We start from the raw sequence: 26,650 nt of genomic DNA on the forward strand, positions 1-26,650 counted from the left end.
ACATGGACACATTTCAATAGAATTATTCACATGTGTGTTGTTATTTACCGATCCGGAATCAGTAAAGATAAAAACGGAGAAGCTCATTTTGGTCTGTAAAAAAAACCCCAAAAAATAACAAAACAGACAGTATTAAATGTCATCTGTGGTCTATCCATGTTTCACAGATCAAACTCAATACAAAGTTTGCCTAATTGCTGCAGGAAAAACGGCGACGGCAACGCATTGGGGTTCAGTGCTCAAAAAAGAAAAAGTTTTCCTCTGCAGACTTTCTCTTACAATTATACCTATGGGGAAACCGCCGGCGTTTCTGTGGGTTTAATTGACATGTATAGATGAGCGAATACTATTCGAAACTTCCGTTTTGAATATCATGCACCCATAGGAATGAATGGCCGCTTCCATTCATTCCTATGGGTGCGTGCTATTCAAAACGGCCGTTTCGATTAGTACTTGCTCATCTCTATTGATATGCTGTGATTTGGAGTTTTGTCTGCATGGCAGTTTTTACCGCAAAGTGGGCATGGGATGCCTGTACTGTAGAACACAGTGATTTTTCCCACTGCAGCAGCGTTTCCGTCCCATGGGGCCTTAGCTCATAGCATTTTTTTTTTTATTTTTTTTTTACACATGGTGAGCCTCATATAGGGATCACAATGTACATTTTTTCTTAAACTAAACAAAAAGTCCAGCTCACCATTCCAAATCCATGTAAGGAACCGAATTCAGGAAGCAAGGAAACCTTATGGGATTCTCAAAGCTCAATAGTAGACATATGACGATAAAAATTCCAGCTTCAACTGTGGTTACAATTATCCAAATGTCCAAACGATATGGTACAATAAAAAAATAGATAATAAAAAAGTTATTTTTTATCGTACCGTATCATTTGGACATTTGGATAATTGGAACCACAGTTGAAGCTGGAATTTTTATCGTCATATGTCTACATTTTTTCTTCCTATCAGTATATCTTTGTAGAATGGGAGGAAATCCACGCAAACACAGGGAGAACGTACAAACTCCTTGCAGATGTTGTTCCTGGTGGGATTCAAACCCAGGACTCCAGCGCTGCAAGGCTGCAGTGCTAAACACTGAGCCATCGTGTTGCCCCTGGTTGATCCATTTTTCACATGAAAAAAAATTAACCAGTAACAATAATAAAATGAAAACTTGCGCATGCTGTCACCAGAAAACACTGATAAAACACAAAAACGCGAAAAATGGATGTTTGAAAAACGCCAAAATCCTTAACAGCAAACATAGAAACTAAAAAACAATGATGAAAATAAAGACTGCACTGCATTTCTAACACTACCTTGCATGACCTGTCTATTACCAACTGGAACTGACACATAGCAATATTAAAGTTACATATAACTAGTAAAATGAGCTCCCCAGAGCATAATACAATTATAGAATAGGCTTCCTTATGATTAATATGTGAGTGTAAAACTAAATGCTGCAGTTTTATAGCCTTTTACTGGTGCCAGACTGAAGGATGAAGTAGAAGAGAAGTTAATTATATTTCCATGAATTGGTCTATTTCTTTTTCCATTCTTTGTTTTTATGTCATTGAAGATTCCAGTGTTAATACTTGCAATGGTAATTTGTCTTTGAAAATGGCATTCATAGATCATAAGAAACCAATGTGCTGACACAAGAATGATAGCATCACCCAATATTTCATTTCTTTAGCTTTCAGTACTTAAAGACTCCAGTGCTGCAGGGCTCAACAAGCTCTTCCTTCCTCTTGTATTGTAATGAACAAACAGCTGCACAATAATGTTATTCAATGAGGCATTACTAATAAAGTACTATGCAAACAAAGACAGTCGTACGCGATGGTGTGCCGCTATCACTGATGTCAGTCAGAATAAGAACACTCCATTCTGTAGTCTACAACGCATTGACAAGTCTTTAGTCATCGGAGCTACTGATATACGTTTCCCATTCTAACCATGACGTGTCGCAGACACACGTTTAATGCGCTTGCATGAGCAATCTAGTTACATTGTGACTTAATATAGTTTTACCTTGGTGCCAATACTTACTATAGCAAATTATGAATATTTTTTCCAATTTTGCACAAGTTATTTTTTTAACTACACTATACAAAACTACAAAGCTAAGTGACATGTAGCAGTGAATACAAAGTTGGCTCCTTGGCACAGAAGGGATTAAAAGGAGCAACGGAAATTGCTTATAATTGAAAACAGGATCATTATTGTAATAGCTACTGCAATTAAATAAGGGGATAAACAATCTGCATTCACCAAGCAACAGTTTTTCTATAATATATGCATAATGTAATTAATCTAAAATTTTAATCGCATTATAAGTGAAGTAAATAGTGGCGAGGGTATGATGTAAACGATATGTAGAAAATTAGCTATTCAATTACTTTCACAGATTTAGTAAATTGTATCCATTTTTGATATGCATACAAGCATTGACACAACAGAAATAGTTATATTAGAAGATTGAACGCTGGGTTCACACCAGCTCTTGCACTACGTTCGAGGATTCTGTAACCCCTCCACTTTTTTCACCCTTCTTGGGTGGAAACCACATGGACCACATTATAGTGTATAGGGTTTGCAGTTTTCCTAAGGTAACCATTTTTTTATGTGAATTAGGCTTCCGTTCAAGTGGGCCACCCCCGAACGGAAACCTGAACACAGATGTGAACCAGACCTAATGCAGTCTATAACAGGTGTAAGCCGATGGCTGGTTAGGTAATGGAGGGGGTGTACATCTCACCCAGACTACTCAGGTGGGTGAGATGAGAAAACTCCAGGAATGTTTGTTCTCAGCAGACAACTTTCGTCTGCTGAGCATTTTGGTAAATGCTCAGTACTGGGTTGGATTTTTAGGAATGACAGGTAGGATTGGTAGTGGGACCTGTCATTCCACCCCCCTCCAGTCCACACTTTGGGGATGTTCCGGCAGCGACTCAGCTGCAGAGAATCTCCTCATCAAGGAGGCTTAAGAATTCAGCTCCAGCAGCAACACTGAGGTAGAGCTTGGCTGGAGAGCAGAGAGGTCATATTTTTGGAGCTGTGTCCTGAATGATTCTACTGGCTTTTGGATTTCTGGTATTCTAGGTGAGGTAACCTATTCTATGTTCAGTTAGAGCCAAGTCGGGCAGGTATTTATTTTTGTATTGTTTCCTTTTGTTGCGGCACTACCTTTTTGAGTGAAAATAAACTCTACCTTTGTTTTTGAATCTGGACTTTTGTGTCTATGCCACCCCACCTAGCAACCCCAGACCCTGACACAGGGAAAAATAGTTATATAGTATGGGGAATCACTCAGGTAGATTTTCGGCAGCAGTGCAGGAAACAGGGACACAGAGACTGGGTTACACTCAGACACCTGTCTCTACTGCCTAATGAAGTCCCCCACCAGAATCCTTTTAATACATACAAATAGCAAGAAAGTTCACGTAGTTGGGCGGATTTATTAATATTATCTAAAGCTAAGGCCCCACAGTGTGGAAATGCAACGCTTTTGCTTGCTGCAGAAAAAAATGTGTTTTACATTACCAGCAAATTAATTGAGATTCTAGCTAATCCCATCCATACATTATGGAAAAAGAGCTGTGGAAAAGCTAAGTTTTTAAAATTACATGCATTTTGAAAAAAGGAGTATGTCAATTTTCGCTGTGGAAAAGCAAGCGTTTTCCTGTAGATTTACCAAGGGAAGAAAAACACAGCAAAACTGCAATGTATTTTCGCTATGTATTTTTGCTGTAATTCAACTACATAGTTTTAAATTGCTACAGATTTCTTACAGTCGCTGAAAAATCCAGTGACGTTTCAGACTGACTAGTCTAACTTTAGACTATTTATTAGTTTGCTTCCTTCTGACAAGCCAAACCCCCTTGGTCACACAAGTCATAAAAAGGGTCTATAATTTTTTAGAAATGTTGTACAAGGTATTTATACCATTTGGGATGAAACATTGTAAATCTGCTACATTGTTGTAAATTAACACTGAAAAGCGAAAAGTAACAACCACAGGAAAAATTAATTTAGGCCATAACTTAGGCATCAAATACATGCTCCAAGGACTTCATGTATCAGATGTTGGGCTTTATTGGATTTAAACACACTCTTATAAACACCCTAATACAGTACCTTTACTTATTTTAATATATGTCTTAAGGCCAAATACAACTTCTTAAAGGGATTCTATCAATCAGAATACACATTTCTAGCTAAACATATGCCTGAATAACCTATAAAAAGGCTATTCAGGTACTGCCTCTAGTCCTGAAAATGACCCCACTTTTTTGTAAAAACAAAGAAAATCTATATGTAAATCAGTGCAGTACCCCTCCGTTCTTAGCGGTATTGAGCATGTCCGAGCGCCATTTTGGTGTAGTTCGTGATAGAACTGAAAATACTGCTCAGTATTGTTAGTTCTATAGCGAACTGCGCATGCCCAAGATTTCAACAGCCGGAGCGAGAATGGAGAAGACAGGGCAGTACAAGATGTCTGGAGGAGGAGGGAATACGGAGCACAAGCAATGGAGGGGCATTATCTGAGGTATGATGCGGGTGGTGCTCTGAGAACCTGGGGAACTCCTTATTTACATATACAATTTCTTTGTTTTTCCAAAAAAAGTGGGGTCATTTGCAGTATGACATATGACATTTGACATATGAATAGCTAAAAATGCATTTTCTGAATTATATAATTCCTTTAAGGCTGAGGTCCCACGTTACGAACATTTTCAGATTTTGCAGCTTTTTTGAGCCAAGCCCACAAACAAATACAAAAGGAATGTTAAATATATAGGAAGAACTTATACTTCTGCCTTCTCCTTAGATCACTCCTAGCTTGGGCTGAAAAAAAAACCTGTTGTATTTCCACAACATGGGGCCTTAACCTTAAGGGGCTATGCCATGAAAAATATTTAGGCTGTGGTCCAACGTGGCGTAAACACCCCCAACAGCATTTCTAGCAAATCCCATCCCCACATTGCAAGAAAATACACCAAGTGAACACGCCGCGGTTTCCAAAACCGTTGTAGTTTTGGAAATCGCAGCATATCAGTTGTACCTATTCAAACACTGGTGGTTTCCGTATCCTGATGCATTGCTGCCTCAGTTTTTCCCGCAGCACTTTTTTTGGTGCAGGATACTACGTGGTCCCTAAGGCTAAGGCCCCACGTTGTGGAAACGCAGCTTTTTTTGTTGCAGATTTTGTTGCAGTTTTTTGAGCCAAAGCCAAGAATAGCTGTGAAAGGAATCGGGAACATATAGGAAGATTTTATACATCTCCCTTCTGCTCAATCCACTCCTGGCTTTGGCTAAAAAAAAACGCAACAAAATCAGCAACAAAAGAAGCTGCGTTTCCGCAGTGTGGGGCATTAGCCTAAGGCCGGAAACGCTGTGGGAAAAATCGTGGCGTTGTACAGTGCTGGCAAAGTGGATGGGATTTATGCGAATCCCATCCCCACTTTGCGGAAAAGATCGCAGCGCAGACACTCTGTGATTTGCAAAGCCGTTGCGGCTTTGCAAATCGCAGCATGTCAGTTATATCTACGGAAACGCCGGCGGCTTTCCCGTAGATATAATGTTAAGAGAAAGTCCGCAGAGGAAAGCTCTGAACTTTCTCTTAAAAGCGCTGCAGAAAGAACTGCGATGCGTTCATGCAGCGGTTCTTCCCGCAGCACTTCAGTACTGTGGATACGGCCCATGGGGTCTTAGCTTTATACAGCTTTGTACATAGAAATGTTATAGGAGCTAAAATATGGTGATTCAAAGATTCTTTTTTATTTTTAAAAGTTTTGAATACTTGTAAAGGCATTACAGCACAAAAACTATATGGAACTGAGGCCTCAAATTGCCGAAAAGCTGTTTTTTTTTGTTGCATATTTTGCTGAGTTTCTTTTTTTAGCTAAAAATCTCAGAAGTGGCTACAAAAGGAATGGGAAGTTTAAAGGAATCACTTATCCTTCTTCCTTCTGCTGAATCCATTCCTGGCTTTGCCTCATAAAAATGCAGAAAACCTGCATTAAAAAAAGCAGCTTTTACGCAACGTGGGACCTTAGCCTAAATTTGGTATTACAGTGATTGTATTGATCCACAGAATATAGGTAATGCTATGATGATAACCGAGGAGAAATTTTCACAAAGTGCAGAAACCAGCTGATACCAGAGAGTAATAGAACAAGCTACCTAAATCCTACACAACAGTGGGAGATGGAGTCAAAGACCAACTGACAGCCACAATGTCAGTTGGTCTTTGCAGAATCTGAGGCCCAGGTTATCACCGCAGAAGCTTAGTGTAAGAAATAGATGCCTCTACCATCTGAAATCAAAACCAGAATCCACAGCAATATACTCACAATGCAGGTCAAACTAGGAAAGCAGAATCAAAAGAGTAAATGTATCCACGCTGAGGTCAATCCAAGAGTTCACAGTCAATGCCAAAATCAGAAAACAAGGGAATATCTGGTAAACAAGCCGTGGTCAGTTGAACAGCAGATGTATAGTTATGAACAAAGCACAAGGGCCACAGTAGCAAGCCTTACAAACTAATAGCAGGCACCTGAGGGATTCTGAAGAGACTTTAAATCCCCCTCCTCAGCTGCTGATTGGTTCAGCGTCACAGAGTTCTGATTTACTACAAAGACAGAGAAAACTTCATATGTCAGCATGGCAACCTTATAGCAACAATAAAATATGAAAATACATAATGAGAATCTTAAGAGGTAACATGTCCTTTTTGCTGCACTTCGAATACCATTAGTACAAAATCTACATGAAAATAATGTAAATGTTGTTTTATCTTTTTGGATTTTTTTCCCAGTACATTGTAAGGAACATTAAATGGTATCAATACAAAGTACATTTTGTCCCACACAAAATAAGCCCTCATTTGGCTCAGTGAATGGAAAATAAAAAAGTTAAGGCCTCTGGTAGATAGGGAGGAAAAAGAAAATGAAAAATGACTGTAGTAGAAGGGGTTAATTAACCATAGTTACAAACAGCGGGTGCGCTCTCACCAAAGCAACTGATATATTTTGGATCTCACCTAACCTGAAACACATAAGATATTTTTGTTTGGAGTGAACATTCTGTTGTTCACTACGATTAATTAAAGATATGGGCTCAGATTTACTATACCTTGTGCGCAAGCTTTCACTTATGAGCTGGTGTACGTTTCCCCCAGGTACACAGCTTGTCCCTTGTCTTATATGAAGGGTATCTGGCTCCAGGGCTATGAAGTAAGCCCCCATAAATCTGCCCCTATGTTTTCACGTGATAGAGAAGCTGCAGTACTTTCTCATTTTGGATTCTATTAGATCCAGCTACAGCTGCCATGCATTATAGGTGGAAGGTCTGTTAGAGGAAACCCCTTCCTTTTTTCTAACTGCTTAGATGCTGTGGTCAATAGGGGGGTTAAACTGTTGGGGACTCCTATGTGTGCCATCTCTATAACGTATATATTCGACATGGAGCACCAACTGCCCATTACTTAGAATATTGAAAAATTAATACATTAATCAATTAAATATTTAAGAAATGTTAATTCTAAATAATTGCTATAATTAATTTTAAATTCCCCTTGAAATCCCTCAATTATTTTGGTAAAACAAATACACCTTTTGCTTTAAACAGAGCTGTCGTTACCAGTAAGGACAACAGAATGACACAGAATGACCAGCTTCAATATTACTGCATTGATCAATTTACTTTACTTAATGTATGCCAGTTTATGCAGATGGCTGGTGTATTGACTTGCATAAAACACCCCATATAAGCAGCACCTGCTTGGCATAAGCAGAAGCATCCAACAGAGATAAATTCACCAATGTAGCAGGCAAACAAACACCATATAATCTTATGATAAAGGAAACAAAGTTTATAGCAACTCACATAGGAAAATCATACATGTTCTTTGCTGTTCTATGCTACTCTTGGGTTTTTAAGCATTTTTTCCAGGCAAAATGTAGAGATAAAACATCTACAGTACAATAAATAAATATTTCATTATCAATATATTACCTTACAGCAAAAATCACAAACCTTATAAATGTATTTGTTGCCTATCTTTCTTTTGGTGTGATATGGGTAAATCTAAGTATACTCCATGATGTGTGTGAACATGGCCATTAGCTCCACACTAATATTCTGTGAAGACCCAACTGATATGATTATTATGATGATTGTGTGTGATTGTGTATATACATGATACACAGGATGCAAATGGCTCACTGACCAGAGCTTACAATGAGAGACCATTATTTCTTCTGCTGCCAACCTAAAATGACTGCACTCAAGTTATCTTCAGTTATAACAAGTTCATTACCAATAGTGATCATTGCTAGATGCAATGGAAATTAGATGACGTGAAAAATCATAACATATTCTGAGAAGAGTTCACACAGTCAATTCTGCTAGTGTTAAATGTGTTCTTTGACTTATAGCAAATGTATTTATTCAGGACAATACATATATGTGATGGAGGACATGTTCCTAAAGTGCACCTTTAATGTAGTACATCTTTTCTTAATGCATTTCACCCTTAGGATCCACTTCTAGCTTTGGTAGAAAACTTGCACCGAGTTGCTCTAAAGGGTGTATTTATGGGATGTTGTTGTGCCACGGTTTTCGCTATGTGGCTAAGAATCACATGTTAAAGACCACGTGTAAACTTCCTTACTCTTCCACTTGGCTGGACATGTTACAATATGACCAGCTTATCTAAACATGATTTTGCACCTTTCAGTTACAACGTTCTATGCTATACTTGCTTATGCGTCCATTCAATATAGAAATCCGTTGCTGACTTTTGCGAGAATCTCACCATAACATACCGTATTGAACTGGATCCTTAAAAAGGATCTTTTGCTACCTGTTAATAGGTGCTGCTCCGAGCGCAGGTAGTTTTGATGCCTGATGTGTTATTTATTCTCTGTAATATCAGAAGGGCAGTGTCAGACAGGGTGTGTGTGATTCAGCACTCCAATCAGAGGCAGCCAGTGTCACATCTCAGAATCACACCCCCTGTCTGCTCCTGCCTGACTCCGCCCTTCTGACAGCACAAAGACTAAATAGCATATCAGACACCAAAGACAACTGCACTGATTGCCCAGGAATGGTGGGGACTAGAGAAAAAAATCCAACTGTGCCAGAATCAGTGGAGCTCTGCTTACTTCCAGATGTTAAGAAATGGAGTTAGTGAAGGTGGTGAAAGATCTTTTTGGACCAAATTTAAGCTAAATTGTAGGTTGTGTACATCTGTAGCATTGAAACCATGGTAATTTGTGTGAAAACCAAGTGGGGTTTTTCACTAAGCAATTCTTGGCCTGCTGCCAGGACCTTGGAACAGTCACAACGTGTGTATACTTGGTGCAGTCTGAGAAACAGACAGGACCTACTACTGTATATCAGAACACTCTTTTAGCCAGACTAGTGGCTAGTACTGCTTTTTGCTCTGGAGGAAATCCAGGGGGAGGGCCTGAATAGAAAGAAGTGTGAAGAATTTGGCCCATTTGTGTGATCTATATTGAAATATACTCAAGCAGCCCCATGTCAGCATACCCTATACATTAGATGGGGAGACTAGCAACACACAAAAGTAAGTCACCAATTGAGTGTTGATAAATCATATAAATACCAAGGAAAAAACATTCTTATACCTGGAGTAACCTTTAGAAAAATGTCTTTATTTTTATTCTTGGAAAAAAGACCATATTTAACACAATGTCATGTCCTTTATACTCCCTCATAAAGAAAAGTAGAAGAAATGGCAGCTCCTTTCAACAACCTTGAATTTACATGTTTCTAGCGATAGCCTGACACATTGTAAGGAGGTATACAGAGAACCCCATTATTATACAGGCATTCTGAAGGTCATAAACTATGTCTTCAGTGGGAAAGAGCTACATTTGGCATCTACTTGTGATGCAATGAAGTTGATAATAAGAGCTAAACAACAATTACCACTTTGTCAATAGTGATTTGCTGATAGAAAAGATCTCCCAGACAAGCGAGACACAATAGGGATTCAACCACTTTAAGAAGATGCTCCAGAAATTACAATCATAAGGCAAATATAATATGGAAATCTATTTCTTTGACAATGCTAGTTACTACACAGACACAGACTCTGTGTCCCAATAAGAAACAGACAATGAACCTCTGTAATCCTATTGTCTACTCCTACACGTACAACACCAGCCATCTAACTATATTGATAGCAAAATGGATCATATGAATGATTTTAGAAAAATTACAATTTACACCTGAAAGTTCCTTCACATATATGATTTCCGTTGTAAAGTTGTGATCATGTATTTTTTGACAAGGGATACATATCAATATAATATTAATGACTCAGTTAGGTCAGAATACCAATGTAATACTGGTTTAGTTAATATGAGTCTCCTTACACCGTCATATAATGCATACATTCCAGAATCAGTACACAAGCCATATATAGAGACTCCAAAAAATTGTGATTTGTGTAATATTTCAGAATATATAGCAGCAGACTTTACAGTATGAACCGGTATTATTTATAAATAGATAGATAGAACAGAAAAGTCAGGATTGTAAACTTGCAGAATGTCAAATTAGGGAATTGAGCCATGACAATCGCTACTCGATCTCTTAATTAATTTCTGTCCCCTGAACTCCATCTGCTTGAGTGTCACATTCTGTAGGAGGTCAGCACTGTTCCAGCTCTAATTGTGAAATCATGCCCAAATAATTGACTGCACAGTACCAACCAAAGCCAACACCTCCAGTCAACAATACAAATGAAGCAGACTCATCAAGAGCACAAAATGAATTGCACTGCATCACTTAACCCACAGAGCACTTGACCCAAAGCTCAGGTGCTTTAACCCTTGACACACAAAGCTTTTAGGCTTCATTCACAACCACACATTTGCTTTACCATAAGTAGATCACTATAAATGAACCTACCTGCTTCCAGTTCTGTAGCTGTAGACTCCTTGTAGGTCCAGGGTGCTGAAACAAGTCCTATCTCAGCATCCTCCTCCAATATACTGTAAGATCCATTAAACAGCCTGGGTAATCTCCTGTGATGAGTGCTAACAGTTTGTGTAGCACAGCTGTGTTTGTTGCAGAGCCAGCACCTGTCCACACGTGTAGCTACAACAAGCACCCAGACACAAGTCCTGCTGCAGCAATGCTCATCTTATTGGATAGCTCCTGAGCTCTGCTCAGCCTTCAGGTTTTGTTTCTGCTTCTTTAGCTCCCACCTGCAGCAGTGTATTCCCTGTGATCTCTGTGACTTTGGTAGTAGTGCTGGAACAAGTCTCAAGGAGCAAGGTGTGGAGAGTCTTGGCACAAGCTTTCAAGACTACCTCACAGCCTTGAGCAGTAACGTGCAGTTAATAGATACATTGTATCCTTCTAGTCTTTCTGCATTTCTCTGCAACAATTTCATAAAGTCTCCGAAGTACATGAACAATTGTGGGTGGAACAGCTTGTCGAGGAGTTGACATACTACTGCAGACCCATTCAACGTATAGGGAGGGAGGGGGAGAACGAAATGCCATCTGACTTAATCATTGGGCAACCTAATATAGACTCATCAAGCTCTAACAAATTAACACTGTGACATCTTCCAGCACAGCAGTTACTGTTGATGCCAAAATATTGGCATAACACTGTTAACTGCTACAAGTGGGTAGCTACTGTTACTTCAAATATAGGGCTAGTGGTTGAATATTATATATTCTATTTTTACATAATAAATCATGTTGCAATTTTAACAAAGCAAAATTTTCCACTGCAATTTCTTCCATTTAACATGAACTATACTGGGTGGAAAAGACTTGAGTCAATGGATAATAAAATGTGTACTGTGTCTCCCTCCAGTGGCCAGAGATGGAATTTCCAGTTCTTCTGTCATTTCATTGCTGTATAGTATAGGGACTAAAGTCACTATTAATTAATCTAGAAATAATACCAAAATAGAGCATCAAATATGGAACAAGTATGTAAAAAGGAAAAAAGTCTGCATTTAAGACTAGAGAGCTACATGCGATTTTGGCCAGGCAATCCTGCCTTCAGTAATGTTGATGAATGGCATCACATTGGCACAACTATGACTTCTATTCTCAAAAAAGTCAAGTAATATTCGACTTGAAGTCAAAGTCAAGGCACCCTTGACGTCAAAATGCAACTCCATGCATTAACATTAATGAAGGAGACGCAGTGTGACACAGTGATCTTTGGTCGATCATGTCACATATTTTAACTAAGTCATTTATTTTAATGAATAAAAAAGTAACATATGCTATAAAAGTAGAGTTACAGTATAAGTAGCAAGGTAATATCCTCTAGTGGAAAAAAAAAGATAATAAACGTATCAATATATATATACTACGATCATATAATGTGAACCGCAATCAAATAAAAATATTTCACAACTGGTAAGTAGTGTTGAGCGAACCTGTCAAAGTTCAGGTTCGATGAGTTCAGCCAAACTTTGCCCAAAAGTTCGGTTCGGATACCCAAACACCATTGAAATCAATGGGAACCCAAACTAGGTGATCCAATAATGGCTGTAAAATTGAGACAGTAAGGGGTCGAGGACTGCAAAATGGGGGTAATAACAGGACAAGTGCAATGCAAAAAATGCGGTAGGGAAAGTACTTAAAATAATAACATAAGATAAAAAATAAAATTAAAGAATTAAAAACAAATAAAATAAAATTATAATTTTGAAACAGGTGGTAGAGGTTGAGAGGGAGGAGAAGGAGGTGGACGTGGACAGTATGGCTACACACAGTTATTGTTACTGTACTAGGAGAAGGTATGGGTACACACAAAGTTTTGTTATTGTGCTAGGAGACAGTATGGGTACACATGCAGTTATAATTATTGTACTAGGAGACGGTATGGGTATACATGAAGTTACTGCACTAGGAGACAGTATGGGTATACACGCAGTTATTATTACCATGCTACTAGACAGTATGGGTACACACACAGTTATTGTTACTGTGCTAGGAGATGGTATGGGTACACACGCAGTTATTATTACCATGCTAGTAGATAGTGTGGGTACACACGCAGTTATTGTTACTGTGCTAGGAGATGGTATGGGTACACACGCAGTTACTGCAGTAGGAGACAGAATGGATATACACAGTTTGCTGTCACTGCCCTGAAAAGGGCCATTTCTTATTTCTAGGTTAACTGCCCCTCACAGTATCTGGCTCTCCTTATCTCGCTGCACTGCCCTGAAAAGGACAATTATTATAGTTAGCTAAGGCCCTGACTGTCCCCATCTCCAGCTGCAGCCTCTCTCGGCCTAGCTTAACTAGCTGGAATGGTGACTGGACCTGTGACAATCACAGCCATGACCATACCGGACATGTCTGTGATGTCTGTGGGCTTAAAGCTGGTTGATTGGCTGCTCAGCACTCAATGAACCAGCTTTAGGGATGAGCCAAACCCGTACTTCAGGTTATCTTTGGCATGGACCCGAACTGTGTGGTTCAGGTCGCTCATTACTACTGATAAGCTATAATCAATATATATTATACTTAGCAAACAGACACTGAATAAATACATATACAATGCAAGGAATTTATAAAGACCAGCGTATCATAGATGTTACCTGTGATTCAGGATGAGACTCAACACTCCTAATGATTTAGGTTCTTTCTGCATTGGGTGTTGCATCTTGGAAAAAAATCTATGCCAGGTAATAGATGGAATAGACTTCTGGGGTCAATTAGGCCAAAAAAGTGATTTAAATGATGATGAATGTGGCAAAGATGAAGACACCACCCAAACTCATTCCCTGATCCCAATGACTTTGAGAAAAGTCAACTCAAAAACACTACTTACGACTATTTTAAGGGTGTACAGCTTCATTCTGTACTTCTATAGGGTAAGCCTGTAATTACATAGCATGCAATAAAACAGACAGCATGCAATGTAAACTATGAAGAGATCACAGCTGATCAGTGTGGGCCCCAAGGGAAAGAGCCCCACTGATCTCTTATTGATGACTGATCCTGAGGATTGATCATTAATAAAAATAAGTGGACAATAAAGCCCCCGTAATTAATATTTCACCCCTTATATTATGCCCCCTGATATAAGTACTGTTCCCCATATATTTTAACCCCTGACATACACTCACCGGCCACTTTATTAGGTACACCATGCTAGTAACGGGTTGGACCCCCTTTTGCCTTCAGAACTGCCTCAATTCTTCGTGGCATAGATTCAACAAGGTGCTGGAAGCATTCCTCAGAGATTTTGGTCCATATTGACATGATGGCATCACACAGTTGCCGCAGATTTGTCGGCTGCACATCCATGATGCGAATCTCCCGTTCCACCACATCCCAAAGATGCTCTATTGGATTGAGATCTGGTGACTGTGGAGGCCATTGGAGTACAGTGAACTCATTGTCATGTTCAAGAAACCAGTCTGAGATGATTCCAGCTTTATGACATGGCGCATTATCCTGCTGAAAGTAGCCATCAGATGTTGGGTACATTGTGGTCATAAAGGGATGGACATGGTCAGCAACAATACTCAGGTAGGCTTTGACGTTGCAACGATGCTCAATTGGTACCAAGGGGCCCAAAGAGTGCCAAGAAAATATTCCCCACACCATGACACCACCACCACCAGCCTGAACCGTTGATACAAGGCAGGATGGATCCATGCTTTCATGTTGTTGACGCCAAATTCTGACCCTACCATCCGAATGTCGCAGCAGAAATCGAGACTCATCAGACCAGGCAACGTTTTTCCAATCTTCAATTGTCCAATTTCGATGAGCTTGTGCAAATTGTAGCCTCAGTTTCCTGTTCTTAGCTGAAAGGAGTGGCACCCGGTGTGGTCTTCTGCTGCTGTAGCCCATCTGCCTGAAAGTTCGACGTACTGTGCGTTCAGAGATGCTCTTCTGGCTACCTTGGTTGTAACGAGTGGCTATTTGAGTCACTGTTGCCTTTCTATCAGCTCGAACCAGTCTGGTCATTCTCCTCTGACCTCTGGCATCAACAACGCATTTCCGCCCACAGAACTGCCGCTCATTGGATGTTTTTTCTTTTTCGGACCATTCTCTGTAAACCCTAGAGATGGTTGTGCGTGAAAATCCCAGTAGATCAGCAGTTTCTGAAATACTCAGACCAGCCCTTCTGTCACCAACAACCATGCCACGTTCAAAGGCACTCAAATCACCTTTCTTCCCCATACTGATGCTCGGTTTGAACTGCAGGAGATTGTCTTGACCATGTCTACATGCCTAAATGCACTGAGTTGCCGCCATGTGATTGGCTGATTAGAAATTAAGTGTTAACGAGCAGTTGGACAGGTGTACCTAATAAAGTGGCCGGTGAGTGTAAATACAACCCCCTTATATAAATGAAGACTCTTTATATCACTTATAATAGCACTTTTTTAAGCGGCATATTATATGATAAGTGGCATATTATATGATAAGTGGCATATTATATGATAAGTGGCATATTATAAATTAGAATATGCTTTTGTTACTTATAATATAAAATAGTATCAATGTGGTTGTGGTAACCAAGAGTGGCCACGCTTCTTAGGAACCTTATACAGGTGTTCTGCAGAATAGTGTTTCGGTGACTGTGTGCATACGTATTTTGTGGCATGTTGGTATACTGTAACCGAGTAAGGTGGACAGCGTCTACTGGTTTGCGACTCCAGAGGTCGAACAAATGTGGGAGAGGGTGTTAGGGAAAGAGTTTCCTAAATTTAGATCAGGTTGCGCACTGCCTCAGAGGAATTAGGGTTTGGTATACACAAATGGTATCAAAAACGGATTTATTGGTAAAAGATAACGCATGTCGGGGTTTTGGTGCCAAACAACAAGCACCACCCATTCTTCAGATCTTTATCCTTTCCGCTGAATAGCATGCAATTCAGCCGAAAGGATAAAGATCTGAAAAAGGAGTGGTGATTGTTGTTTGGCAACGAAAACCCGAACAGGAATGAGTTTTATCCTCCTCAGCTGCCCTCAAAAAAGATAATAAGTAGTGCCTCGGTTTCTGACATCACAGACTTCCCACTTGGAGATATAAAAAACAAAAAACTTGATAGTCTTCAGTAGGTGATACCTTTTTTAATGGCTAACTCATAATGATGACAGACTATAACGTTTCGAAGCTTCCTGGCTTCTTCTTTAGATATATCTAAAAACACTTTCTGTAGGCCGTATATATTTTTTTAGATATATCTGAAGAAGAAGGCAGGAAGCTTCGAAACATTATATTCTGTCATCATTAATGAGTTAGCCATTAAAAAGGTGTCACCTACTGAAGACTATCAAGATTTTTGTTTTTTATATTTCATACCCACTGGCTATCACGGTACAAAAACAAACATTTTCCTTATACCATTTGGAGATAATGAGATTGAAGATGATGATATGTTGGCAAGGACCTGCCAACTGTATCAGGATGATGAGAAGATGATCACATGAGAGGAGGACGGTGACAGCGATGCTGAACTGAACCAAATATAGCCAAAGCAACAAAATTTATCAGGGGCAGAGGTAAACCGGCTAAGACAAGCTTGTGTAGTAGGGGTGATGATTGTGATGGCAAAAAACATGTTGCAAGTGTCCTTTGGTGGTGGCTTTGTGCAGACATCTCCTGTGTGGGAATTTTTCTCTACATTGCCATACTACAAATCAATGGCAGTGTGCAAGATTAGCAGGCAAAAAATGAGCCATGGTTGTCCAGACACAAACATAGAAACTACGACTCTCTGTCACCACATGTTGGATCATCACAAGCTTGTGACCCTGAAACACGTCATCTTTTACAATAAAATCTACTTTTGTCTACATATCCGTGTATCGATATTTGTCTACACCAAGGCAGCGCGTGGCTGGTTTATACATTGAGGAACCCTTCCCCAATATATTTTGTATCATATACTCCGACCTAAGAGTCGTCGCCGGTGGACGCTGCCCATTGTACTCGGTTAATATTTTTCTTTTGCGCCCTACCAGGCGCAACAAGAGCTTGACTTGAATTGGAATTTCCTGAAGTTCTAAGGTCTCCTAATAAGCGCAGCCATACTTCTTCAATTGCTTTATAGGACATACCTAGAATTAGTAATGTAACATTTATATTTTAAAATATAGATATTAATATCAAAAAGTTAAAGGTTTTTCATGAAAAGTTGAAATATGTGCAGGGTCTTGCTAGGCAGCCTTTTCTATGACTGTATAAGCCTTCATGCATGGTTTCCTAACAGTTTTGCTGCTGCTAATAATCACATTATGCCTGAAACACATTTTTACATTTCTCTCTTATTGTAGGCATGCACAATAAGGAGCAGTTTGCCCCTTACCCTAGCCTTTACTGATATGGTTATGCCATTCTGCCAGGAATAACTGTACAATAGAAACAAAAGCCCAAAAGAAAAGGCCAAGAGACAATAATATAGGTGATCCAGGAACACTGGACTGTAAATACAGGGCTAATGCATGGCAAATACACATATCCACACAACTAAAACACAGGAAAAATGAGTACAATTAGAAAAACTGGTTGCTGTCTGAATAAGAGATAAGATAAGATAATCCTTTAATAGATTATTACCAATGTCCACCAAATTCGGAACACTTCTCTGCTTACTAAAGTTCACCACAGTATTAATCCTGTGGTGGTTCCACTGACACCATTCCACAAAATCCCGGTTTAAGTCTCTATACTCCCTGTTGTCTCCACCCATCAGTGATGAGGCCTACTATTGCAGAGTCATCGGAATACATTTGCAAGTAACAGCTAGATGAATTGCACCTAAAGTCAGCAGTGTACAGTGTGAAGAGGAAAGGGGCAACAATATCCCATCTGTAATCACACAAGCAGCCAGAAGTAGATGCACATACATAAAAGATTTTTCTTATATTGTAAGCTGTGAGATTTGCAGAATGTTCAATCCTTTAAACAAAGCAACATTTTTCCAGACGTGTACATTCTGTCAGGAGAATCAGAAGAGAGTAAAGAACCACCCGCTCCATTCACTGTGATTCTACCTTGCTTACCTAATTTATCTATGAACGTATTTCCCTGATAACAAAGGACTGAACTGCAAATTATCTAGAAGGAAGACACCTAGTGGCAGGAAACCAGCCACATTATTAATTAAGCACTTCATGCAAAATCACGTACATGTACGTGATAACGCGTGAGGGGGTGTATGGAGAGGACTCAGGAGCCATGGGCGCCTCCATCTTTTACCAATCGTCGCCCTCTGGAACGTCATCAGAGGGCAACGTTCCTGCTGCCATTCCTATTCCTAGGTTATCACCTTTTAGATTTGCCGGTGGATGTGACAAGTTCCATGACTCCATAAATTAGTGCTGCTTGTATTTTGACACCCATGCAAACCTGTTTCTGACTGATTTGTCCAAGGTATTGTTATCATCATGCTTCTGACTCACAAAGCCTTAGCTTGGGCCAACCCGTTAATTGAGACTGATGATCCTCTCTTAAACAATCTATAAAATTTCCTCACAGCTATGAGTCAAATGTTTGACGTTCCTAATCGGTGAGCTACTGCTGAAGCAACTATATTAACTTTACGCCAGGGCAGGCATTCCATCACAGACTATGCTATGGAGTTCCAAAGATGGACTATTGATACATATTCCACTTTCTTGTAAAGGTTTGTCCAGTACTGTTAAAGATGAGCTTGCCCGAGCAGGGGCTCCCTCCAGCTTGGATAATTTTATTAACCATTGTATCCGTATTGATACTCTTATTATAGAATGCAGACAAGAGAGAGAGACATGGGTCACCTTGAATGGGAGGAACAGTTTTCCTCATTCCTCGTCTGTTATGGTTCCTCTAAGCAAGCCTCCCTGGGAGCCCGAACCTATGCAGATAGATTTCCTACAGAGGCGTCAGAGTAAGGACTGTAAACAGACTTCGAGAAGGCTTGTGCCTGTACTGTGGTTATCTGGGTCATTTCCCTATGAACTATCCTCATCGTCCACTACTGCAGCAGTTGTTGAATGTGACTTCTCTGACTCTGGGTCCGTTGTTTCAGAGTCATATCCTCTTGTTATTCCTCACATAGAAAGAAGAGAGAAGGAATCACACTGCCTTCTCTCTGTTCAGATTGTGATCAATCTTCAATGGGTTTCTAGTACAGCCATGATAGATTCAGGAGCCAGTGGAAACTTTATAGACTTTTCGTTTGCTAAGAAGCATGGGATAAAATTTTAGAAGAGAATTCTCCTGTGGTGTTGGAGACGGTAGATGTATTTCCACTAGTCTCAGGACCAGTGGATCAATAGACCATATTCCTGATGATTCTTTTGAAACCTGATGATCAAAAGATAATTACTTTTATGTGGATCACCTCTGCGCATTTTCCTATTATTTTGGGTTTACCCTGGTTGCAGACCCAGAACCCTGTTGTTAACTGGGAAACAAAGGAGATACATTCCAGAGAAGAAACATACCCGCTGCTATGGAGACACAAGATCCAGCTCCAGTTCTGAGGCTACCTCCTATTTATGAAAGCTTTGCTGATGTCTGTGATAAGAAGAAAGCAGATCAACTTCCTCCACATCGTCCATATGATTACCCCATACAGCTTCGGCTAAGTGTGGCTATACCTTTCAGCAGCATTTATCCACTAGCAAGACCAAAATTGAAAGCTCATAAAACATACCGTATTTTTCGGACTATAAGACGCACTTTTTTTCCCAAAAATTTTTGAGGAAAATGAGGGTGTGTCTTATGGTCCGAATGTAGACTATAGGGGTGCAGAGGAGCGGAATAACAGCATCGCAATGCTCCTGCTGCCTTCCTGCAGCAGCAGGAGCGTGGCGATGCTGTGGGCTCCAGGGCCTGTGCCGGCAGCTAAAACTCTCCCCGGCATCCGCCGTTTTATTACAGTGGATGCCGGGTCTGTAAGTATAATGGCAGCCCCTCTGCTGTAGAGCGATCATCATAGCAACTGGGTCTCCGCTGTAGATGCCGGTGCTAATGTATGCGATCTCTGATCGCAGGCATCAAAGTCGTCCCCCCCAAGCTTAAAATTAGCCCAGGGCCGATCCCCACCAGCCCCATACCTGTAAAGCTACAGGTCGGCTCCTGTGCAGTGAGGTCACAGGAGTCAACCTGTTTCTATGACAGCCAGGAGCCAACTGAAGGCTCCCAGGACTGTCATAGGAATATTACTATTGCGGCTGGTCTATGCCCAGCCGCAACAGTAATTGTACAGAATCACCCATAGATGGCAATACACTTGTATTGCCATCTATGGGACTTGCAGTCAAATGATTGCAGGTTCAAGCTAATAAAATTGTAAAAAAAAAAAAAAAAAAAAAAAAAACTTAAAAAAAATATAATAAAACAATATAATAAATAAAAGTTCTAAATCACCTCCTTTCCCTAGAATACGTATAAAAGTAGAAAATTACTGTGAAACACATACACATTAAGTCACATTAAGTATCCCTGTGTCCGAAAATGCCCGCTCTACTAATATTTTTCCTGTGCAGTGAATGTCAAAATCAAAAGTGCCAAACCGCCGGGTTTTTTTCACTGATTTGGCTCTGATTTAAATAAAAGGTGATCTAAGCAATATACATTTCCCAAAATGGTATAACTTAAAAGTACATCTGGCCACACAAAAAAAAAAAAACGCTCTATGCATCCCCGTACAGCTGCAGGGTCACCTGTCAATGTGGCCTTGCAGCTGTTGCAAAACTACAACTCCCATATATTAAATCTTTTACCATTTTTTGCATCAAAATTTTTTTCCCTATTTTCCTCCTCTAAAACCTAGATGCGTCTTATAGTCCGAAAAATACGGTAAATCGATGAGAATTTGGCTAAAGGATTAATTTGTCCCTTTTCATCCCAGCAGGGGCTCCTATATTTTTTGTTAAACAGATATTCCAATGAACATAATCACATCTATATTTGTAGATAATTAAAAGTTAAACATTTTTTGCAAATATAAGTGATAAAAAATTCGACAGAGTTTAAAAGATTTTCTCTAAATATCTAGCGGCCACAAGTTGCTGTCTTGATCGGTTGCCAATGGATACAACCACAAATGCAGAAATTTTCTATGGTCTGGGTTTGCCTTCCCCTAGATCAACACTGTAGGGATTGTAGGGTTATAGGTTGGACTTGATGGACGAATGTCTTTATCCAACTTCATCTACTATTTAACTATGTAACTATGTCTGGGGCCCATCAGAAACATAGCCATGATTTCCTTATTGTAGCTGGGTTATCAGGTAGGGACACTACATGTATGTAAATATATCCCAGCCATAATAAGGAAATCATGGTTGGTTTTCTGACCTTAGAAAGGTCTTGCATTCATAGTCGTGTTCCCTGGTAACTGATGAAGACAACAACTTGTGACCACAAGATATTTAGAAAAAATCTTTAAAACTCTGCAAAATGTTTAATCACTTATATATGCAAAAATTTGTACTTTTAATTATCTACAAATTAAAAAATGGTTATGTACATGGGAATATCCCTTTAAGAAAAAAAATGTTTTTTTTCCGACCCTGCATAAACTATCGAGAACTTAATAAGTTTACAATTAGAAACTGCTATACTTTGCCATTAATTCCAGGACTGTTGGAGAGAGTACAGCAGGCTAAGATCTTCACTAAATTAGATCTTCAACACTTTTGTGTTGAACCTACTCGTGAGGCTCATTATCTGGTTCTATTGATTAAGAGCCTGCCCTGAATTTAGGCATCTGAATACTGGCAGTGCACCCAGGAGATCTCCTTTCTGGTTATTTTCATTAGTTCTTTGGAACTTCCCTCTGCTGTCTGCAAGCTCACTGTAGCTTCACTACAGCTCCTGAGATACATTGGACTTCTACCTGGTCTTTATGTATCTGCTCCCAGACTGCTACCTCAGCCCCTCCTGCAGGCAATCTGTGTGCTGTCTCCAGCCTCCCCAACCTTACCTGACTACTGGACTCCTGTCACAGTGTTAGCGGTACGTCAGCAGGAGTCCAGTAGTCAGGTAAAGCTGGGGAGGCTGGAGACAGCACACGGATTGCCTGCAGGAGGGGCTACTAGCTGTTGTACTACGGATCCAAACCATTGGTCTCTGGTAGCCCATTAAGAGAGTCTTGACACATGCAGAGTTTAGTAGCATCAGCAAATATGGACACCCTGCTCTGTAAATCCTCTATCGGATCACATATTAACCCCTTAACAACCGGCCCATAGTGAAATTACGTGGGCACTGACAGGTCCTTCCTGACTGCTCTATAGTAGAATTACGTTGGGCAGTCAGGGAAGGAATTCCTGTCAGTGCCAACGTAATTGGAGCTGATCTTAGCTGTATATGACAGCTAAGACCCTGCTTTAACCCCTTCAGTTCCGTGATCAAACATGATATGATAAAAATAAATAAAGTTAGAAAGCACCAAAAATTCCCTTTTTTCTATAGAAAATGAATTATATAAAAAAAACCTATAAATTAATAAAAACAATGCAAATTTGGTATTGCCGCATCCATAACCATCTGTACAATAAAACTGAAATAATATTTAATGTACACGGTGAACGTCGGAAAAAAAAGAAATGGAAAAAACCTGCGTGAAGTAGTGATTTTTCGACATCTTACCTTATAAAATATACTATAAAAAGCGATCAAAAAGTCATATGCACCCGAAAACAGTACCAATAAAAAGCACAGATTGTCCCGCAAAAAATTAGCCCTCAACCAACACTGTAAACCGAAAAATAAAAACGTTACACCTCTCAGAATATGGCAATGCAAAAAAACATTTATTTATGTCCCCAAATGTGTTTTTATTCTGCAGAATTAGTATCGCATAAAAAAATAATATAAATGAGGTATCGCCATAATCGTACCGACCCGCAGAATAAAGGTCACATGTTACTGATACTGTACACTGCATGGCAAAATATTTAGAAGGTAAAAAGCAATGCCAGAATTGATTTTTTTTTTTAAATCCAGCAAAAAAGGGTGAATAAAGTGTATTCAATAAGTTGTAGACACCCAAAAATTGTGTTATTACAAAATGAATTGCATCCCGCAAACAACAAGCCCTTATATGGCCTCGTCATCAGAAATATAAAGAAAATATAGCATCTAGTAATGTGAAGACAAAAAAACCAAAATCGTCAAATCATTAGAATACAACTGGCTCCATCAGGAAGGGAATATATAAGCTGTGCAAGCGTATATCAGGGGACACCCCAGATTTACAGCTTACGAGTAGAGATGAGCGAACAGTGTTCTATCGAACACATGTTCGATCGGATATCAGGCTGTTCGATGTGTTCGAATCGAATCGAACATCACGTGGCAAACTCCAAAAAATTTTGATTCCCCTCCCACCTTCCCTGGCGCTTTTTTTGCACCAATAACAGCGCAGGGGAGGTGGGACAGGAACTACGACAACGGGAGCATTGAAAAAAATCGGAAAAAGTCATTGGCTGCCGAAATCAGGTGACCTCCATTTTAGACGAATAGTGGATTTCAAATCCGGGTCATATGAGAATGTGAACTTTATGACTAAGAGACAGGGATAGCTGTATAGGCAGGGATAGCTAGGGATAACCTTTATTTAGGTAGGAATGTTATTAAAAATAACTTTTTGGGGCTCTATCGGGTGTGTAATTGTGATTTTTGTGTGATAAACTTTTTCCCATAGGAATGCATTGGACAGCGCTGATTGGCCAGAGTACGGAATTCGACCAATCAGCGCTGGCTCTGCTGGAGGAGGCGGAGTCTAAGATCGCTCCACACCAGTCTCCATTCTGGTCCGACCTTAGACTCCGCCTCCTCCAGCAGAACCAGCACTGATTGGTCGAATTCCGTACTCTGGCCAATCAGCGCTGGCCAATGCATTCTATTAGCATGATGAAGTAGAACTGAATGTGTGTGCTTAGCTCAACTACGCCGGTGGAGTAGTTGAGCTAAGCACACACATTCAGCTCTGCTTCATCAGGCTAATAGAATGCATTGGCCAATCAGCGCTGGCCAATGCATTCTATTAGCGTGAGCTGAGTGTGCACAAGGGTTCCAGTGCACCCTTGGCTCTGATGTAGCAGAGCCGAGTGTGCACAAGGGTTCTAGTGCACCCTCGGCTCTGCTACATCTGATGTAGCAGAGCCGAGTGTGCACAAGGGTTCTAGTGCACCCTCGGCTCTGATGTAGCAGAGCCGAGTGTGCTCAAGGGTTCTAGTGCACCTTCGGTTCTGCTACATCTGATGTAGCAGAGCCGAGTGTGCACAAGGGTTCTAGTGCACCCTCGGCTCTGCTACATCTGATGTAGCAGAGCCGAGTATGCACAAGGGTTCTAGTGCACCCTCGGCTCTGCTACATCTGATGTAGCAGAGCCGAGTGTGCACAAGGGTTCTAGTGCACCCTCGGCTCTGCTACATCTGATGTACAGGGATAGCTGTACAGGCAGGGATAGCTAGGGATAACCTTTATTTCGGTAGGAATGTTATGAAAAATAACTTTTTGGGGCTCTATCGGGTGTGTAATTGTGATTTTTGTGAGATAAACTTTTTCCCATAGGAATGCATTGGACAGCGCTGATTGGCCAGAGTACGGAATTTGACCAATCAGCGCTGGCTCTGCTGGAGGAGGCGGAGTATAAGATCGCTCCACACCAGTCTCCATTCTGGTCCGACCTTAGACTCCGCCTCCTCCAGCAGAGCCAGCGCTGATTGGTCGAATTCCGTACTCTGGCCAATCAGCGCTGGCCAATGCATTCTATTAGCATGATGAAGTAGAGCTGAATGTGTGTGCTTAGCTCAACTACGCTGGTGGAGTAGTTGAGCTAAGCACACACATTCAGCTCTGCTTCATCAGGCTAATAGAATGCATTGGCCAATCAGTGCTGGCCAATGCATTCTATTAGCGTGAGCTGAGTGTGCACAAGGGTTCTAGTGCACCCTCGGCTCTGCTACATCTGATGTAGCAGAGCCGAGTGTGCACAAGGGTTCTAGTGCACCCTCGGCTCTGATGTAGCAGAGCCGAGTGTGCACAAGGGTTCTAGCGCACCCTCGGCTCAGATGTAGCAGAGCCGAGGGTGCACAAGGGTTCTGCTGATTCTGTATACTGATTCTGTATACTGGCCAATCAATGCTGGCCAACGCCAGCGGTGATGCAGAGCTGAGTGTGTGCCGAGCTCGCACAGCAGGGATGACCGGCACACCGTGTAGTTGAGCAGAGCTGGCTCAACACTGCTGAGTCTCTGCATACCCATAGGAATGCATTGGCCAGCCTTCGGCCAATCAGCGCTGGCTCTGCCGGAGGAGGCGGAGTCTAAGGTCGGACCTGAATGGAGACTGGTGTGGAGCGATCTTAGACTCCGACTCCTCCAGCAGAGCCAGCGCTGATTGTTCGAATTCTGTACTCTGGCCAATCAGCACTGTCCAATGCATTCCTATGGGAAAAAGTTAGCTTGCGAAAATCGCAAGCTGACAGAGATTTCCATGAAATAAAGTGACTTTTATGCCCCCAGACATGCTTCCCCTGCTGTTACAGTGTCATTTCAGGGTGTTGGCATCATTTCCTGGGGTGTCATAGTGGACTTGGTGACCCTCCTGAGACGGATTTGGGTTTCCCCCTTAACGAGTATATGTTCCCCATAGACTATAATGGGGTTCGAAACCTGTTCTCGAACAGTGAGCGGCTGTTCGAATCGGATTTCGAACCTCGAACATTTTAGTGTTCGCTCATCTCTACTTATGAGGGAAAAGACACCAGAAGTGACCCCCAAAGTGACCCTCCCCAATCATAGGAGCTACTGGGACATAATACGGAATTTGGTGTTTGCAATGTTCTCCGCACAGCTTATACAGTGTTGGCCAAAAGTATTGGCACCCCTGCAATTCTGTCAGATAATACTCATTGTCCTCCAGAAAATGATTGCAAGCACAAACTCTTTGGTATTAATATCTTCATTTATTTTGCTTGCAATGAAAAAACACAAAAGAGAATGAAAAAAAAAGTCAAATCATTGATCATTTTACACAAAACTCCAAAAATGGGCCGGACAAAAGTATTCGCACCCTCAGCCTAATACTTGGTAGCACAACCTTTAGACAAAATATCTGCGAACAACCGCTTCTGGTAACCATCAATGAGTTTCTTACAAGGCTCTGCTGGAATTTTAGACCATTCTTCTTTGGCAAACTGCTCCAGGTCCCTGAGATGTGAAGGGTGCCTTCTCCAAACTGCCATCAAGAGATCTCTCCACAGGTGTTATATGGAATTATATCCAATTTGGCTTTTTGACAATTCTTTTTGTGGTTCTCCATTGAAGACAAATTAAATGAAAATAATAATACCAAAGAATTTGTGATTGCAATCATTTTCTGGAAGAACATGAGTATTATCTGACAGAATTCCAGGGGCACCAATACTTTTGGCCAACACTGTATATTCCCTTTTGACCATCCACTGTGCAGTCAAGTCTGGGATACTAATACTCACTACACCCCCTGATAAATTCTTTAAGGGGTGCAGTTTTCAAAATGGGGTCACTCCTTTGGGGAATCCACTTTTCTGGCACCTTACAGGCTCTACAAACATAACATGGCGTCCAGATACCAAACATCTGAATCTGTACTCCAAAAGCCTCATCGCGCTCTTTC

General features: G+C 40.7%; 1 protein-coding gene across 1 annotated transcript in view; it reads right to left on the reverse strand.

The window, feature by feature from the left end:
* TAFA2 (TAFA chemokine like family member 2) overlaps positions 1-11,126 on the reverse strand; it is a 172,844-nt gene extending 161,718 nt beyond the window's left edge. Inside the window, exon 1 of the mRNA XM_075274384.1 lies at positions 10,953-11,126. The gene's annotated coding sequence lies outside the window, so the exon portion shown is untranslated. The remainder of the gene's footprint in view (positions 1-10,952) is intronic.
* Between the last annotated feature and the right edge of the window lie 15,524 nt (positions 11,127-26,650).

The sequence above is a fragment of the Leptodactylus fuscus genome, chromosome 5 (genome assembly GCF_031893055.1).
Source record: "Leptodactylus fuscus isolate aLepFus1 chromosome 5, aLepFus1.hap2, whole genome shotgun sequence".
NCBI lineage: Eukaryota > Metazoa > Chordata > Amphibia > Anura > Leptodactylidae > Leptodactylus > Leptodactylus fuscus.